The 14,445-nt window shown below is 47.5% G+C and overlaps 42 non-coding genes across 42 annotated transcripts; all 42 read right to left on the bottom strand.

Annotated features, from left to right (window-relative positions):
• Positions 1–10: 10 nt before the first annotated feature.
• On the bottom strand, positions 11–129 carry LOC136211630 (5S ribosomal RNA). The gene has a single exon (XR_010678826.1). It is a non-coding gene; the product is annotated as a 5S ribosomal RNA (ribosomal RNA).
• A 183-nt stretch (positions 130–312) lies between these two features.
• On the bottom strand, positions 313–431 carry LOC136214145 (5S ribosomal RNA). Its single transcript, XR_010681241.1, has one exon. It is a non-coding gene; the product is annotated as a 5S ribosomal RNA (ribosomal RNA).
• A 260-nt stretch (positions 432–691) lies between these two features.
• Positions 692–810, bottom strand: LOC136214007 (5S ribosomal RNA). Its single transcript, XR_010681104.1, has one exon. It is a non-coding gene; the product is annotated as a 5S ribosomal RNA (ribosomal RNA).
• A 259-nt stretch (positions 811–1,069) lies between these two features.
• On the bottom strand, positions 1,070–1,188 carry LOC136215412 (5S ribosomal RNA). Its single transcript, XR_010682453.1, has one exon. It is a non-coding gene; the product is annotated as a 5S ribosomal RNA (ribosomal RNA).
• A 183-nt stretch (positions 1,189–1,371) lies between these two features.
• Positions 1,372–1,490, bottom strand: LOC136214837 (5S ribosomal RNA). The gene has a single exon (XR_010681905.1). It is a non-coding gene; the product is annotated as a 5S ribosomal RNA (ribosomal RNA).
• A 183-nt stretch (positions 1,491–1,673) lies between these two features.
• LOC136211891 (5S ribosomal RNA) lies at positions 1,674–1,792 on the bottom strand. The gene has a single exon (XR_010679076.1). It is a non-coding gene; the product is annotated as a 5S ribosomal RNA (ribosomal RNA).
• Positions 1,793–1,974: 182 nt separating this feature from the next.
• LOC136214813 (5S ribosomal RNA) lies at positions 1,975–2,093 on the bottom strand. Its single transcript, XR_010681883.1, has one exon. It is a non-coding gene; the product is annotated as a 5S ribosomal RNA (ribosomal RNA).
• Positions 2,094–2,276: 183 nt separating this feature from the next.
• On the bottom strand, positions 2,277–2,395 carry LOC136212101 (5S ribosomal RNA). The gene has a single exon (XR_010679275.1). It is a non-coding gene; the product is annotated as a 5S ribosomal RNA (ribosomal RNA).
• A 260-nt stretch (positions 2,396–2,655) lies between these two features.
• Positions 2,656–2,774, bottom strand: LOC136214817 (5S ribosomal RNA). Its single transcript, XR_010681887.1, has one exon. It is a non-coding gene; the product is annotated as a 5S ribosomal RNA (ribosomal RNA).
• Positions 2,775–3,034: 260 nt separating this feature from the next.
• Positions 3,035–3,153, bottom strand: LOC136214557 (5S ribosomal RNA). Its single transcript, XR_010681637.1, has one exon. It is a non-coding gene; the product is annotated as a 5S ribosomal RNA (ribosomal RNA).
• Positions 3,154–3,400: 247 nt separating this feature from the next.
• On the bottom strand, positions 3,401–3,519 carry LOC136213632 (5S ribosomal RNA). The gene has a single exon (XR_010680730.1). It is a non-coding gene; the product is annotated as a 5S ribosomal RNA (ribosomal RNA).
• A 183-nt stretch (positions 3,520–3,702) lies between these two features.
• LOC136215185 (5S ribosomal RNA) lies at positions 3,703–3,821 on the bottom strand. Its single transcript, XR_010682232.1, has one exon. It is a non-coding gene; the product is annotated as a 5S ribosomal RNA (ribosomal RNA).
• Positions 3,822–4,080: 259 nt separating this feature from the next.
• On the bottom strand, positions 4,081–4,199 carry LOC136213601 (5S ribosomal RNA). The gene has a single exon (XR_010680701.1). It is a non-coding gene; the product is annotated as a 5S ribosomal RNA (ribosomal RNA).
• A 337-nt stretch (positions 4,200–4,536) lies between these two features.
• LOC136211629 (5S ribosomal RNA) lies at positions 4,537–4,655 on the bottom strand. The gene has a single exon (XR_010678825.1). It is a non-coding gene; the product is annotated as a 5S ribosomal RNA (ribosomal RNA).
• A 259-nt stretch (positions 4,656–4,914) lies between these two features.
• Positions 4,915–5,033, bottom strand: LOC136213599 (5S ribosomal RNA). The gene has a single exon (XR_010680700.1). It is a non-coding gene; the product is annotated as a 5S ribosomal RNA (ribosomal RNA).
• Positions 5,034–5,293: 260 nt separating this feature from the next.
• LOC136211628 (5S ribosomal RNA) lies at positions 5,294–5,412 on the bottom strand. The gene has a single exon (XR_010678824.1). It is a non-coding gene; the product is annotated as a 5S ribosomal RNA (ribosomal RNA).
• A 259-nt stretch (positions 5,413–5,671) lies between these two features.
• Positions 5,672–5,787, bottom strand: LOC136215423 (5S ribosomal RNA). The gene has a single exon (XR_010682463.1). It is a non-coding gene; the product is annotated as a 5S ribosomal RNA (ribosomal RNA).
• A 182-nt stretch (positions 5,788–5,969) lies between these two features.
• Positions 5,970–6,088, bottom strand: LOC136213231 (5S ribosomal RNA). The gene has a single exon (XR_010680355.1). It is a non-coding gene; the product is annotated as a 5S ribosomal RNA (ribosomal RNA).
• Positions 6,089–6,271: 183 nt separating this feature from the next.
• On the bottom strand, positions 6,272–6,390 carry LOC136211627 (5S ribosomal RNA). The gene has a single exon (XR_010678823.1). It is a non-coding gene; the product is annotated as a 5S ribosomal RNA (ribosomal RNA).
• A 260-nt stretch (positions 6,391–6,650) lies between these two features.
• Positions 6,651–6,769, bottom strand: LOC136215204 (5S ribosomal RNA). Its single transcript, XR_010682252.1, has one exon. It is a non-coding gene; the product is annotated as a 5S ribosomal RNA (ribosomal RNA).
• Positions 6,770–6,952: 183 nt separating this feature from the next.
• LOC136213257 (5S ribosomal RNA) lies at positions 6,953–7,071 on the bottom strand. Its single transcript, XR_010680379.1, has one exon. It is a non-coding gene; the product is annotated as a 5S ribosomal RNA (ribosomal RNA).
• Positions 7,072–7,331: 260 nt separating this feature from the next.
• Positions 7,332–7,450, bottom strand: LOC136211626 (5S ribosomal RNA). The gene has a single exon (XR_010678822.1). It is a non-coding gene; the product is annotated as a 5S ribosomal RNA (ribosomal RNA).
• Positions 7,451–7,633: 183 nt separating this feature from the next.
• Positions 7,634–7,752, bottom strand: LOC136211625 (5S ribosomal RNA). The gene has a single exon (XR_010678821.1). It is a non-coding gene; the product is annotated as a 5S ribosomal RNA (ribosomal RNA).
• Positions 7,753–8,011: 259 nt separating this feature from the next.
• On the bottom strand, positions 8,012–8,130 carry LOC136215411 (5S ribosomal RNA). Its single transcript, XR_010682452.1, has one exon. It is a non-coding gene; the product is annotated as a 5S ribosomal RNA (ribosomal RNA).
• A 258-nt stretch (positions 8,131–8,388) lies between these two features.
• On the bottom strand, positions 8,389–8,507 carry LOC136215313 (5S ribosomal RNA). The gene has a single exon (XR_010682356.1). It is a non-coding gene; the product is annotated as a 5S ribosomal RNA (ribosomal RNA).
• Positions 8,508–8,690: 183 nt separating this feature from the next.
• LOC136211889 (5S ribosomal RNA) lies at positions 8,691–8,809 on the bottom strand. The gene has a single exon (XR_010679075.1). It is a non-coding gene; the product is annotated as a 5S ribosomal RNA (ribosomal RNA).
• Positions 8,810–8,991: 182 nt separating this feature from the next.
• LOC136212100 (5S ribosomal RNA) lies at positions 8,992–9,110 on the bottom strand. Its single transcript, XR_010679274.1, has one exon. It is a non-coding gene; the product is annotated as a 5S ribosomal RNA (ribosomal RNA).
• A 183-nt stretch (positions 9,111–9,293) lies between these two features.
• On the bottom strand, positions 9,294–9,412 carry LOC136214014 (5S ribosomal RNA). Its single transcript, XR_010681113.1, has one exon. It is a non-coding gene; the product is annotated as a 5S ribosomal RNA (ribosomal RNA).
• Positions 9,413–9,672: 260 nt separating this feature from the next.
• LOC136211946 (5S ribosomal RNA) lies at positions 9,673–9,791 on the bottom strand. Its single transcript, XR_010679129.1, has one exon. It is a non-coding gene; the product is annotated as a 5S ribosomal RNA (ribosomal RNA).
• A 260-nt stretch (positions 9,792–10,051) lies between these two features.
• Positions 10,052–10,170, bottom strand: LOC136211623 (5S ribosomal RNA). The gene has a single exon (XR_010678819.1). It is a non-coding gene; the product is annotated as a 5S ribosomal RNA (ribosomal RNA).
• A 183-nt stretch (positions 10,171–10,353) lies between these two features.
• Positions 10,354–10,472, bottom strand: LOC136214144 (5S ribosomal RNA). Its single transcript, XR_010681240.1, has one exon. It is a non-coding gene; the product is annotated as a 5S ribosomal RNA (ribosomal RNA).
• Positions 10,473–10,732: 260 nt separating this feature from the next.
• Positions 10,733–10,851, bottom strand: LOC136214006 (5S ribosomal RNA). Its single transcript, XR_010681103.1, has one exon. It is a non-coding gene; the product is annotated as a 5S ribosomal RNA (ribosomal RNA).
• Positions 10,852–11,110: 259 nt separating this feature from the next.
• Positions 11,111–11,229, bottom strand: LOC136215725 (5S ribosomal RNA). Its single transcript, XR_010682757.1, has one exon. It is a non-coding gene; the product is annotated as a 5S ribosomal RNA (ribosomal RNA).
• Positions 11,230–11,412: 183 nt separating this feature from the next.
• On the bottom strand, positions 11,413–11,531 carry LOC136214836 (5S ribosomal RNA). Its single transcript, XR_010681904.1, has one exon. It is a non-coding gene; the product is annotated as a 5S ribosomal RNA (ribosomal RNA).
• A 183-nt stretch (positions 11,532–11,714) lies between these two features.
• Positions 11,715–11,833, bottom strand: LOC136211888 (5S ribosomal RNA). Its single transcript, XR_010679074.1, has one exon. It is a non-coding gene; the product is annotated as a 5S ribosomal RNA (ribosomal RNA).
• A 182-nt stretch (positions 11,834–12,015) lies between these two features.
• LOC136214812 (5S ribosomal RNA) lies at positions 12,016–12,134 on the bottom strand. The gene has a single exon (XR_010681882.1). It is a non-coding gene; the product is annotated as a 5S ribosomal RNA (ribosomal RNA).
• A 183-nt stretch (positions 12,135–12,317) lies between these two features.
• On the bottom strand, positions 12,318–12,436 carry LOC136213774 (5S ribosomal RNA). Its single transcript, XR_010680878.1, has one exon. It is a non-coding gene; the product is annotated as a 5S ribosomal RNA (ribosomal RNA).
• Positions 12,437–12,696: 260 nt separating this feature from the next.
• Positions 12,697–12,815, bottom strand: LOC136215621 (5S ribosomal RNA). The gene has a single exon (XR_010682656.1). It is a non-coding gene; the product is annotated as a 5S ribosomal RNA (ribosomal RNA).
• A 259-nt stretch (positions 12,816–13,074) lies between these two features.
• On the bottom strand, positions 13,075–13,193 carry LOC136215648 (5S ribosomal RNA). The gene has a single exon (XR_010682685.1). It is a non-coding gene; the product is annotated as a 5S ribosomal RNA (ribosomal RNA).
• A 183-nt stretch (positions 13,194–13,376) lies between these two features.
• On the bottom strand, positions 13,377–13,495 carry LOC136212119 (5S ribosomal RNA). The gene has a single exon (XR_010679293.1). It is a non-coding gene; the product is annotated as a 5S ribosomal RNA (ribosomal RNA).
• Positions 13,496–13,832: 337 nt separating this feature from the next.
• LOC136211622 (5S ribosomal RNA) lies at positions 13,833–13,951 on the bottom strand. The gene has a single exon (XR_010678818.1). It is a non-coding gene; the product is annotated as a 5S ribosomal RNA (ribosomal RNA).
• Positions 13,952–14,210: 259 nt separating this feature from the next.
• On the bottom strand, positions 14,211–14,329 carry LOC136213597 (5S ribosomal RNA). Its single transcript, XR_010680698.1, has one exon. It is a non-coding gene; the product is annotated as a 5S ribosomal RNA (ribosomal RNA).
• Positions 14,330–14,445: the final 116 nt, after the last annotated feature.

The following is a 14,445-nucleotide window of genomic DNA, read 5'->3' as shown; positions in this document are numbered from 1 at the left end:
AAAAAGTTTGGGGGTGCAACACGAGGACTTCCCAAGAGGTCACCCATCTTAGTACTACTCTCGCCCAAGCACGTTTAACTTCGGAGTTCTGATGGGATCCGGTGCATTAGTGCTGGTATGATCGCACCCGTCATCCTATGCAAAAACTAAGCATATATTCCATAATGGGCGCCCCTTTCTCCTGTATGCTCATCCTTCACGTGCATGAACAAGCCCCCGGACCCCAAACACTGACCCCCGCCTCGAAAACGTGCACGCCATGGTGAAAAAAAAAATTAAATATTTAAAAAATGCACGTTGTAAAAAAGTTTGGGGGTGCAACACGAGGACTTCCCAAGAGGTCACCCATCTTAGTACTACTCTCGCCCAAGCACGTTTCACTTCGAAGTTCTGATGGGATCCGGTGCATTAGTGCTGGTATGATCGCACCCGTCATCCCATGCAAAAACTAAGCATATATTCCATACTGGGCGCCCCTTTCTCCCGTATGCTCATCCTTCACGTGCATGCACAAGCCCCCGGACCCCAAACACTGACCCCCGCCTCGAAAACGTGCACGCCATGGTGAAAAAAAAAATTAAATAATTAAAAAATGCACGTTGCAAAAAAGTTTGGGCCCGTCTCGAAAACGTGCACGCCATGGTGAAAAAAAAATTAAATAATTAAAAAATGCACGTTGCAAAAAAGTTTGGGGGTGCAACACGAGGACTTCCCAAGAGGTCACCCATCTTAGTACTACTCTCGCCCAAGCACGTTTAAATTCGGAGTTCTGATGGGATCCGGTGCATTAGTGCTGGTATGATCGCACCCGTCATCCCATGCAAAAACTAAGCATATATTCCATACTGGGCGCCCCTTTCTCCCGTATGCTCATCCTTCACGTGCATGCACAAGCCCCCGGACCCCAAACACTGACCCCCGCCTCGAAAACGTGCACGCCATGGTGAAAAAAAAATTAAATAATTAAAAAATGCACGTTGCAAAAAAGTTTGGGCCCGCCTCGAAAACGTGCACGCCATGGTGAAAAAAAAATTAAATAATTAAAAAATGCACGTTGTAAAAAAGTTTGGGGGTGGAACGCGAGGACTTCCCAAGAGGTCACCCATCTTAGTACTACTCTCGCCCAAGCACGTTTAACTTCGGAGTTCTGATGGGATCCGGTGCATTAGTGCTGGTATGATCGCACCAGTCATCCCATGCAAAAACTAAGCATATATTCCATACTGGGCGCCCCTTTCTCCCGTATGCTCATCCTTCACGTGCATGCACAAGCCCCCGGACCCCAAACACTGACCCCCGCCTCGAAAACGTGCACGCCATGGTGAAAAAAAAAATTAAAGAATTAAAAAATGCACGTTGCAAAAAAGTTTGGGGGTGCAACACGAGGACTTCCCAAGAGGTCACCCATCTTAGTACTACTCTCGCCAAAGCACGTTTGACTTCGGAGTTCTGATGGGATCCGGTGCATTAGTGCTGGTATGATCGCACCCGTCATCCCATGCAAAAACTAAGCATATATTTCATACTGGGCGCCCATTTCTCCCGTATGCTCATCCTTCACGTGCATGCACAAGCCCCCGGACCCCAAACACTGACCCCCGCCTCGAAAACGTGCACGCCATGGTGAAAAAAAAAATTAAATAATTAAAAAATGCACGTTGCAAAAAAGTTTGGGGGTGCAACACGAGGACTTCCCAAGAGGTCACCCATCTTAGTACTACTCTCGCCCAAGCACGTTTAGCTTCGGAGTTCTGATGGGATCCGGTGCATTAGTGCTGGTATGATCGCACCCGTCATCCCATGCAAAAACTAAGCATATATTCCATACTGGGCGCCCCTTTCTCCCGTATGCTCATCCTTCACGTGCATGCACAAGCCCCCGGACCCCAAACACTGACCCCCGCCTCGAAAACGTGCACGCCATGGTGAAAAAAAAATTAAATACTTAAAAAATGCACGTTGCAAAAAAGTTTGGGGGTGCAGCGCGAGGACTTCCCAAGAGGTCACCCATCTTAGTACTACTCTCGCCCACGCACGTTTAACTTCGGAGTTCTGATGGGATCCGGTGCATTAGTGCTGGTATGATCGCACCCGCCATCCCATGCAAAAACTAAGCATATATTCCATACTGGGCGCCCCTTTCTCCCGTATGCTCATCCTTCACGTGCATGCACAAGCCCCCGGACCCCAAACACTGACCCCCGCCTCGAAAACGTGCACGCCATGGTGAAAAAAAAAATTAAATAATTAAAAAATGCACGTTGCAAAAAAGTTTGGGGGTGCAACACGAGGACTTCCCAAGAGGTCACCCATCTTAGTACTACTCTCGCCCAAGCACGTTTCACTTCGGAGTTCTGATGGGATCCGGTGCATTAGTGCTGGTATGATCGCACCCGTCATCCCATGTAAAAACTAAGCATATATTCCATACTGGGCGCCCCTTTCTCCCGTATGCTCATCCTTCACGTGCATGCACAAGCCCCCGGACCCCAAACACTGACCCCCGCCTCGAAAACGTGCACGCCATGGTGAAAAAAAAAATTAAATAATTAAAAAATGCACGTTGCAAAAAAGTTTGGGCCCGCCTCGAAAACGTGCACGCCATGGTGAAAAAAAAATTAAATAATTAAAAAATGCACGTTGCAAAAAAGTTTGGGGGTGCAACACGAGGACTTCCCAAGAGGTCACCCATCTTAGTACTACTCTCGCCCAAGCACGTTTGACTTCGGAGTTCTGATGGGATCCGGTGCATTAGTGCTGGTATGATCGGACCCGTCATCCCATGCAAAAACTAAGCATATATTTCATACTGGGCGCCCCTTTCTCCCGTATGCTCATCCTTCACGTGCATGCACAAGCCCCCGGACCCCAAACACTGACCCCCGCCTCGAAAACGTGCACGCCATGGTGAAAAAAAAAATTAAATAATTAAAAAATGCACGTTGCAAAAAAGTTTGGGCCCGCCTCGAAAACGTGCACGCCATGGTGAAAAAAAAATTAAATAATTAAAAAATGCACGTTGCAAAAAAGTTTGGGGGTGCAACACGAGGACTTCCCGAGAGGTCACCCATCTTAGTACTACTCTCGCCCAAGCACGTCTAACTTCGGAGTTCTGATGGGATCCGGTGCATTAGTGCTGGTATGATCGCACCCGTCATCCCATGCAAAAACTAAGCATATATTCCATACTTCCCGTATGCTCATCCTTCACGTGCATGCACAAGCCCCCGGAACCCAAACACTGACCCCCGCCTCGAAAACGTGCACGCCATGGTGAAAAAAAAAATTAAATAATTAAAAAATGCACGTTGCAAAAAAGTTTGGGCCCGCCTCGAAAACGTGCACGCCATGGTGAAAAAAAAATTAAATAATTAAAAAATGCACGTTGCAAAAAAGTTTGGGGGTGCAACACGAGGACTTCCCAAGAGGTCACCCATCTTAGTACTACTCTAGCCCAAGCACGTTTAACTTCGGAGTTCTGATGGGATCCGGTGCATTAGTGCTGGTATGATCGCACCCGTCATCCTATGCAAAAACTAAGCATATATTCCATACTGGGCGCCCCTTTCTCCTGTATGCTCATCCTTCACGTGCATGAACAAGCCCCCGGACCCCAAACACTGACCCCCGCCTTGAAAACGTGCACGCCATGGTGAAAAAAAAAATTAAATAATTAAAAAATGCACGTTGCAAAAAAGTTTGGGGGTGCAACACTAGGACTTCCCAAGAGGTCACCCATCTTAGTACTACTCTCGCCCAAGCACGTTTCACTTCGAAGTTCTGATGGGATCCGGTGCATTAGTGCTGGTATGATCGCACCCGTCATCCCATGCAAAAACTAAGCATATATTCCATACTGGGCGCCCCTTTCTCCCGTATGCTCATCCTTCACGTGCATGCACAAGCCCCCGGACCCCAAACACTGACCCCCGCCTCGAAAACGTGCACGCCATGGTGAAAAAAAAATTAAATAATTAAAAAATGCACGTTGCAAAAAAGTTTGGGCCCGCCTCGAAAACGTGCACGCCATGGTGAAAAAAAAATTAAATAATTAAAAAATGCACGTTGCAAAAAAGTTTGGGGGTGCAACGCGAGGACTTCCCAAGAGGTCACCCATCTTAGTACTACTCTCGCCCAAGCACGTTTCACTTCGGAGTTCTGATGGGATCCGGTGCATTAGTGCTGGTATGATCGCACCCGTCATCCCATGCAAAAACTAAGCATATATTCCATACTGGGCGCCCCTTTCTCCCGTATGCTCATCCTTCACGTGCATGCACAAGCCCCCGGACCCCAAACACTGACCCCCGCCTCGAAAACGTGCACGCCATGGTGAAAAAAAAATTAAATAATTAAAAAATGCACGTTGCAAAAAAGTTTGGGCCCGCCTCGAAAACGTGCACGCCATGGTGAAAAAAAAAATTAAATAATTAAAAAATGCACGTTGCAAAAAAGTTTGGGCCCGTCTCGAAAACGTGCACGCCATGGTGAAAAAAAAATTAAATAATTAAAAAATGCACGTTGCAAAAAAGTTTGGGGGTGCAACACGAGGACTTCCCAAGAGGTCACCCATCTTAGTACTACTCTCGCCCAAGCACGTTTAACTTCGGAGTTCTGATGGGATCCGGTGCATTAGTGCTGGTATGATCGCACCCGTCATCCCATGCAAAAACTAAGCATATATTCCATACTGGGCGCCCCTTTCTCCCGTATGCTCATCCTTCACGTGCATGCACAAGCCCCCGGACCCCAAACACTGACCCCCGCCTCGAAAACGTGCACGCCATGGTGAAAAAAAAATTAAATAATTAAAAAATGCACGTTGCAAAAAAGTTTGGGCCCGCCTCGAAAACGTGCACGCCATGGTGAAAAAAAAATTAAATAATTAAAAAATGCACGTTGCAAAAAAGTTTGGGGGTGCAACGCGAGGACTTCCCAAGAGGTCACCCATCTTAGTACTACTCTCGCCCAAGCACGTTTCACTTCGGAGTTCTGATGGGATCCGGTGCATTAGTGCTGGTATGATCGCACCCGTCATCCCATGCAAAAACTAAGCATATATTCCATACTGGGCGCCCCTTTCTCCCGTATGCTCATCCTTCACGTGCATGCACAAGCCCCCGGACCCCAAACACTGACCCCCGCCTCGAAAACGTGCACGCCATGGTGAAAAAAAAATTAAATAATTAAAAAATGCATGTTGCAAAAAAGTTTGGGCCCGTCTCGAAAACGTGCACGCCATGGTGAAAAAAAAAATTAAATAATTAAAAAATGCACGTTGCAAAAAAGTTTGGGGGTGCAACACGAGGACTTCCCAAGAGGTCACCCATCTTAGTACTACTCTCGCCCAAGCACGTTTAACTTCGGAGTTCTGATGGGATCCGGTGCATTAGTGCTGGTATGATCGCACCCGTCATTCCATGCAAAAACTAAGCATATATTCCATACTGGGCGCCCCTTTCTCCCGTATGCTCATCCTTCACGTGCATGCACAAGCCCCCGGACCCCAAACACTGACCCCCTCCTCGAAAACGTGCACGCCATGGTGAAAAAAAAATTAAATAATTAAAAAATGCACGTTGCAAAAAAGTTTGGGCCCGCCTCGAAAACGTGCACGCCATGGTGAAAAAAAAATTAAATAATTAAAAAATGCACGTTGTAAAAAAGTTTGGGGGTGCAACGCGAGGACTTCCCAAGAGGTCACCCATCTTAGTACTCTCGCCCAGGCACGTTTAACTTCGGAGTTCTGATGGGATCCGGTGCATTAGTGCTGGTATGATCGCACCCGTCATCCCATGCAAAAACTAAGCATATATTCCATACTGGGCGCCCCTTTCTCCCGTATGCTCATCCTTCACGTGCATGCACAAGCCCCCGGACCCCAAACACTGACCCCCGCCTCGAAAACGTGCACGCCATGGTGAAAAAAAAATTAAATAATTAAAAAATGCACGTTGCAAAAAAGTTTGGGGGTGCAACACGAGGACTTCCCAAGAGGTCACCCATCTTAGTACTACTCTCGCCCAAGCACGTTTACCTTCGGAGTTCTGATGGGATCCGGTGCATTAGTGCTGGTATGATCGCACCCGTCATCCCATGCAAAACCTAAGCATATATTCCATACTGGGCGCCCCTTTCTCCCGTATGCTCATCCTTCACGTGCATGCTCAAGCCCCCGGACCCCAAACACTGACCCCCGCCTCGTAAACGTGCACGCCATGGTGAAAAAAAAAATTAAATAATTAAAAAATGCACGTTGCAAAAAAGTTTGGGGGTGCAACACGAGGACTTCCCAAGAGGTCACCCATCTTAGTACTACTCTCGCCCAAGCACGTTTAACTTCGGAGTTCTGATGGGATCCGGTGCATTAGTGCTGGTATGATCGCACCCGTCATCCCATGCAAAAACTAAGCATATATTCCATACTGGGCGCCCCTTTCTCCCGTATGCTCATCCTTCACGTGCATGCACAAGCCCCCGGACCCCAAACACTGACCCCCGCCTCGAAAACGTGCACGCCATGGTGAAAAAAAAAATTAAATAATTAAAAAATGCACGTTGCAAAAAAGTTTGGGCCCGCCTCGAAAACGTGCACGCCATGGTGAAAAAAAAATTAAATAATTAAAAAATGCACGTTGCAAAAAAGTTTGGGGGTGCAACGCGAGGACTTCCCAAGAGGTCACCTATCTTAATACTACTCTCGCCCAAGCACGTTTAACTTCGGAGTTCTGATGGGATCCGGTGCATTAGTGCTGGTATGATCGCACCCGTCATCCCATGCAAAAACTAAGCATATATTCCATACTGGGCGCCCCTTTCTCCCGTATGCTCATCCTTCACGTGCATGCACAAGCCCCCGGACCCCAAACACTGACCCCCGCCTCGAAAACGTGCACGCCATGGTGAAAAAAAAAATTAAATAATTAAAAAATGCACGTTGCAAAAAAGTTTGGGGGTGCAACACGAGGACTTCCCAAGTGGTCACCCATCTTAGTACTACTCTCGCCCAAGCACGTTTAACTTCGGAGTTCTGATGGGATCTGGTGCATTAGTGCTGGTATGATCGCACCCGTCATCCCATGCAAAAACTAAGCATATATTTCATACTGGGCGTCCCTTTCTCCCGTATGCTCATCCTTCACGTGCATGCACAAGCCCCCGGACCCCAAACACTGACCCCCGCCTCGAAAACGTGCACGCCATGGTGAAAAAAAAAATTAAATAATTAAAAAATGCACGTTGCAAAAAAGTTTGGGCCCGCCTCGAAAACGTGCACGCCATGGTGAAAAAAAAATTAAATAATTAAAAAATGCACGTTGCAAAAAAGTTTGGGGGTGCAACACGAGGACTTCCCAAGAGGTCACCCATCTTAGTACTACTCTCGCCCAAGCACGTTTAACTTCGGAGTTCTGATGGGATCCGGTGCATTAGTGCTGGTATGATCGCACCCGTCATCCCATGCAAAACCTAAGCATATATTCCATACTGGGCGCCCCTTTCTCCCGTATGCTCATCCTTCACGTGCATGCACAAGCCCCCGGACCCTAAACACTGACCCCCGCCTCGTAAACGTGCACGCCATGGTGAAAAAAAAAATTAAATAATTAAAAAATGCACGTTGCAAAAAAGTTTGGGGGTGCAACACGAGGACTTCCCAAGAGGTCACCCATCTTAGTACTACTCTCGCCCAAGCACGTTTAACTTCGGAGTTCTGATGGGATCCGGTGCATTAGTGCTGGTATGATCGCACCCGTCATCCCATGCAAAAACTAAGCATATATTCCATACTGGGCGCCCCTTTCTCCCGTATGCTCATCCTTCACGTGCATGCACAAGCCCCCGGACCCCAAACACTGACCCCCGCCTCGAAAACGTGCACGCCATGGTGAAAAAAAAATTAAATAATTAAAAAATGCACGTTGCAAAAAAGTTTGGGCCCGCCTCGAAAACGTGCACGCCATGGTGAAAAAAAAATTAAATAATTAAAAAATGCACGTTGCAAAAAAGTTTGGGGGTGCAACACGAGGACTTCCCAAGAGGTCACACATCTTAGTACTACTCTCGCCCAAGCACGTTTAACTTCGGAGTTCTGATGGGATCCGGTGCATTAGTGCTGGTATGATGGCACCCGTCATCCCATGCAAAAACTAAGCATATATTCCATACTGGGCGCCCCTTTCTCCCGTATGCTCATCCTTCACGTGCATGCACAAGCCCCCGGACCCCAAACACTGACCCCCGCCTCGAAAACGTGCACGCCATTATGAAAAAAAAATTAAATAATTAAAAAATGCACGTTGCAAAAAAGTTTGGGCCCGCCTCGAAAACGTGCACGCCATGGTGAAAAAAAATTAAATAATTAAAAAATGCACGTTGTAAAAAAGTTTGGGGGTGGAACGCGAGGACTTCCCAAGAGGTCACCCATCTTAGTACTACTCTCGCCCATGCACGTTTAACTTCGGAGTTCTGATGGGATCCGGTGCATTAGTGCTGGTATGATCGCACCCGTCCTCCCATGCAAAAACTAAGCATATATTCCATACTGGGCGCCCCTTTCTCCCGTATGCTCATTCTTCACGTGCATGCACAAGCCCCCGGACCCCAAACACTGACGCCCGCCTCGAAAACGTGCACGCCATGGTGAAAAAAAAAATTAAATAATTAAAAAATGCACGTTGCAAAAAAGTTTGGGGGTGCAACACGAGGACTTCCCAAGAGGTCACCCATCTTAGTACTACTCTCGCCCAAGCACGTTTAGCTTCGGAGTTCTGATGGGATCCGGTGCATTAGTGCTGGTATGATCGCACCCGTCATCCCATGCAAAAACTAAGCATATATTCCATACTGGGCGCCCCTTTCTCCCGTATGCTCATCCTTCACGTGCATGCACAAGCCCCCGGACCCCAAACACTGACCCCCGCCACGAAAACGTGCACGCCATGGTGAAAAAAAAATTAAATAATTAAAAAATGCACGTTGCAAAAAAGTTTGGGGGTGCAACACGAGGACTTCCCAAGAGGTCACCCATCTTAGTACTACTCTCGCCCAAGCACGTTTCACTTCGGAGTTCTGATGGGATCCGGTGCATTAGTGCTGGTATGATCGCACCCGTCATCCCATGCAAAAACTAAGCATATATTCCATACTGGGCGCCCCTTTCTCCCGTATGCTCATCCTTCACGTGCATGCACAAGCCCCCGGACCCCAAACACTGACCCCCGCCTCGAAAACGTGCACGCCATGGTGAAAAAAAAAATTAAATAATTAAAAAATGCACGTTGCAAAAAAGTTTGGGGGTGCAACACGAGGACTTCCCAAGAGGTCACCCATCTTAGTACTACTCTCGCCCAAGCACGTTTGACTTCGGAGTTCTGATGGGATCCGGTGCATTAGTGCTGGTATGATCGCACCTGTCATCCCATGCAAAAACTAAGCATATATTTCATACTGGGCGCCCCTTTCTCCCGTATGCTCATCCTTCACGTGCATGCACAAGCCCCCGGACCCCAAACACTGACCCCCGCCTCGAAAACGTGCACGCCATGGTGAAAAAAAAAATTAAATAATTAAAAAATGCACGTTGCAAAAAAGTTTGGGCCCGCCTCGAAAACGTGCACGCCATGGTGAAAAAAAAATTAAATAATTAAAAAATGCACGTTGCAAAAAAGTTTGGGGGTGCAACACGAGGACTTCCCGAGAGGTCACCCATCTTAGTACTACTCTCGCCCAAGCACGTTTAACTTCGGAGTTCTGATGGGATCCGGTGCATTAGTGCTGGTATGATCGCACCCGTCATCCCATGCAAAAACTAAGCATATATTCCATACTGGGCGCCCTTTTCTCCCGTATGCTCATCCTTCACGTGCATGCACAAGCCCCCGGAACCCAAACACTGACCCCCGCCTCGAAAACGTGCACGCCATGGTGAAAAAAAAAATTAAATAATTAAAAAATGCACGTTGCAAAAAAGTTTGGGCCCGCCTCGAAAACGTGCACGCCATGGTGAAAAAAAAATTAAATAATTAAAAAATGCACGTTGCAAAAAAGTTTGGGGGTGCAACACGAGGACTTCCCAAGAGGTCACCCATCTTAGTACTACTCTCGCCCAAGCACGTTTAACTTCGGAGTTCTGATGGGATCCGGTGCATTAGTGCTGGTATGATCGCACCCGTCATCCTATGCAAAAACTAAGCATATATTCCATAATGGGCGCCCCTTTCTCCTGTATGCTCATCCTTCACGTGCATGAACAAGCCCCCGGACCCCAAACACTGACCCCCGCCTCGAAAACGTGCACGCCATGGTGAAAAAAAAAATTAAATATTTAAAAAATGCACGTTGCAAAAAAGTTTGGGGGTGCAACACGAGGACTTCCCAAGAGGTCACCCATCTTAGTACTACTCTCGCCCAAGCACGTTTCACTTCGAAGTTCTGATGGGATCCGGTGCATTAGTGCTGGTATGATCGCACCCGTCATCCCATGCAAAAACTAAGCATATATTCCATACTGGGCGCCCCTTTCTCCCGTATGCTCATCCTTCACGTGCATGCACAAGCCCCCGGACCCCAAACACTGACCCCCGCCTCGAAAACGTGCACGCCATGGTGAAAAAAAAAATTAAATAATTAAAAAATGCACGTTGCAAAAAAGTTTGGGCCCGTCTCGAAAACGTGCACGCCATGGTGAAAAAAAAATTAAATAATTAAAAAATGCACGTTGCAAAAAAGTTTGGGGGTGCAACACGAGGACTTCCCAAGAGGTCACCCATCTTAGTACTACTCTCGCCCAAGCACGTTTAAATTCGGAGTTCTGATGGGATCCGGTGCATTAGTGCTGGTATGATCGCACCCGTCATCCCATGCAAAAACTAAGCATATATTCCATACTGGGCGCCCCTTTCTCCCGTATGCTCATCCTTCACGTGCATGCACAAGCCCCCGGACCCCAAACACTGACCCCCGCCTCGAAAACGTGCACGCCATGGTGAAAAAAAAATTAAATAATTAAAAAATGCACGTTGCAAAAAAGTTTGGGCCCGCCTCGAAAACGTGCACGCCATGGTGAAAAAAAAATTAAATAATTAAAAAATGCACGTTGTAAAAAAGTTTGGGGGTGGAACGCGAGGACTTCCCAAGAGGTCACCCATCTTAGTACTACTCTCGCGCAAGCACGTTTAACTTCGGAGTTCTGATGGGATCCGGTGCATTAGTGCTGGTATGATCGCACCAGTCATCCCATGCAAAAACTAAGCATATATTCCATACTGGGCGCCCCTTTCTCCCGTATGCTCATCCTTCACGTGCATGCACAAGCCCCCGGACCCCAAACACTGACCCCCGCCTCGAAAACGTGCACGCCATGGTGAAAAAAAAAATTAAAGAATTAAAAAATGCACGTTGCAAAAAAGTTTGGGGGTGCAACACGAGGACTTCCCAAGAGGTCACCCATCTTAGTACTACTCTCGCCAAAGCACGTTTGACTTCGGAGTTCTGATGGGATCCGGTGCATTAGTGCTGGTATGATCGCACCCGTCATCCCATGCAAAAACTAAGCATATATTTCATACTGGGCGCCCATTTCTCCCGTATGCTCATCCTTCACGTGCATGCACAAGCCCCCGGACCCCAAACACTGACCCCCGCCTCGAAAACGTGCACGCCATGGTGAAAAAAAAAATTAAATAATTAAAAAATGCACGTTGCAAAAAAGTTTGGGGGTGCAACACGAGGACTTCCCAAGAGGTCACCCATCTTAGTACTACTCTCGCCCAAGCACGTTTAGCTTCGGAGTTCTGATGGGATCCGGTGCATTAGTGCTGGTATGATCGCACCCGTCATCCCATGCAAAAACTAAGCATATATTCCATACTGGGCGCCCCTTTCTCCCGTATGCTCATCCTTCACGTGCATGCACAAGCCCCCGGACCCCAAACACTGACCCCCGCCTCGAAAACGTGCACGCCATGGTGAAATAAAAATTAAATAATTAAAAAATGCACGTTGCAAAAAAGTTTGGGGGTGCAGCGCGAGGACTTCCCAAGAGGTCACCCATCTTAGTACTACTCTCGCCCACGCACGTTTAACTTCGGAGTTCTGATGGGATCCGGTGCATTAGTGCTGGTATGATCGCACCCGCCATCCCATGCAAAAACTAAGCATATATTCCATACTGGGCGCCCCTTTCTCCCGTATGCTCATCCTTCACGTGCATGCACAAGCCCCCGGACCCCAAACACTGACCCCCGCCTCGAAAACGTGCACGCCATGGTGAAAAAAAAAATTAAATAATTAAAAAATGCACGTTGCAAAAAAGTTTGGGGGTGCAACACGAGGACTTCCCAAGAGGTCACCCATCTTAGTACTACTCTCGCCCAAGCACGTTTCACTTCGGAGTTCTGATGGGATCCGGTGCATTAGTGCTGGTATGATCGCACCAGTCATCCCATGTAAAAACTAAGCATATATTCCATACTGGGCGCCCCTTTCTCCCGTATGCTCATCCTTCACGTGCATGCACAAGCCCCCGGACCCCAAACACTGACCCCCGCCTCGAAAACGTGCACGCCATGGTGAAAAAAAAAATTAAATAATTAAAAAATGCACGTTGCAAAAAAGTTTGGGCCCGCCTCGAAAACGTGCACGCCATGGTGAAAAAAAAATTAAATAATTAAAAAATGCACGTTGCAAAAAAGTTTGGGGGTGCAACACGAGGACTTCCCAAGACGTCACCCATCTTAGTACTACTCTCGCCCAAGCACGTTTGACTTCGGAGTTCTGATGGGATCCGGTGCATTAGTGCTGGTATGATCGGACCCGTCATCCCATGCAAAAACTAAGCATATATTTCATACTGGGCGCCCCTTTCTCCCGTATGCTCATCCTTCACGTGCATGCACAAGCCCCCGGACCCCAAACACTGACCCCCGCCTCGAAAACGTGCACGCCATGGTGAAAAAAAAATTAAATAATTAAAAAATGCACGTTGCAAAAAAGTTTGGGCCCGCCTCGAAAACGTGCACGCCATGGTGAAAAAAAAATTAAATAATTAAAAAATGCACGTTGCAAAAAAGTTTGGGGGTGCAACGCGAGGACTTCCCAAGAGGTCACCCATCTTAGTACTACTCTCGCCCAAGCACGTTTGACTTCGGAGTTCTGATGGGATTCGGTGCATTAGTGCTGGTATGATGGCACCCGTCATCCCATGCAAAAACTAAGCATATATTCCATATTGGGCGCCCCTTTCTCCCGTATGCTCATCCTTCACGTGCATGCACAAGCCCCCGGACCCCAAACACTGACCCCCGCCTCGAAAACGTGCACGCCATGGTGAAAAAAAAAATTAAATAATTAAAAAATGCACGTTGCAAAAAAGTTTGGGGGTGCAACGCGAGGACTTCCCAAGAGGTCACCCATCTTAGTACTACTCTCGCCCAAGCACGTTTAACTTCGGAGTTCTGATGGGATCCGGTGCATTAGTGCTGGTATGATCGCACCCGTCATCCCATGCAAAAACTAAGCATATATTCCATACTGGGCGCCCCTTTCTCCCGTATGCTCATCCTTCACGTGCATGCACAAGCCCCCGGACCCCAAACACTGACCCCCGCCTCGAAAACGTGCACGCCATGGTGAAAAAAAAATTAAATAATTAAAAAATGCACGTTGCAAAAAAGTTTGGGCCCGCCTCGAAAACGTGCACGCCATGGTGAAAAAAAAAATTAAATAATTAAAAAATGCACGTTGCAAAAAAGTTTGGGCCCGTCTCGAAAACGTGCACGCCATGGTGAAAAAAAAATTAAATAATTAAAAAATGCACGTTGCAAAAAAGTTTGGGGGTGCAACACGAGGACTTCCCAAGAGGTCACCCATCTTAGTACTACTCTCGCCCAAGCACGTTTAACTTCGGAGTTCTGATGGGATCCGGTGCATTAGTGCTGGTATGATCGCACCCGTGATTCCATGCAAAAACTAAGCATATATTCCATACTGGGCGCCCCTTTCTCCCGTATGCTCATCCTTCACGTGCATGCACAAGCCCCCGGACCCCAAACACTGACCCCCGCCTCGAAAACGTGCACGCCATGGTGAAAAAAAAATTAAATAATTAAAAAATGCACGTTGCAAAAAAGTTTGGGCCCGCCTCGAAAACGTGCACGCCATGGTGAAAAAAAAATTAAATAATTAAAAAATGCACGTTGCAAAAAAGTTTGGGGGTGCAACGCGAGGACTTCCCAAGAGGTCACCCATCTTAGTACTACTCTCGCCCAAGCACGTTTCACTTCGGAGTTCTGATGGGATCCGGTGCATTAGTGCTGGTATGATCGCACCCGTCATCCCATGCAAAAACTAAGCATATATTCCATACTGGGCGCCCCTTTCTCCCGTATGCTCATCCTTCACGTGCATGCACAAGCCCCCGGACCCCAAACACTGACCCCCGCCTCG

Source organism: Euphorbia lathyris, chromosome 1 (assembly GCF_963576675.1).
Source record: "Euphorbia lathyris chromosome 1, ddEupLath1.1, whole genome shotgun sequence".
NCBI classification, from domain to species: domain Eukaryota; kingdom Viridiplantae; phylum Streptophyta; class Magnoliopsida; order Malpighiales; family Euphorbiaceae; genus Euphorbia; species Euphorbia lathyris.
The sequence above is the reverse complement of the archived record's forward strand: the minus strand, read 5'-3'. Positions and strand labels throughout refer to the sequence as shown.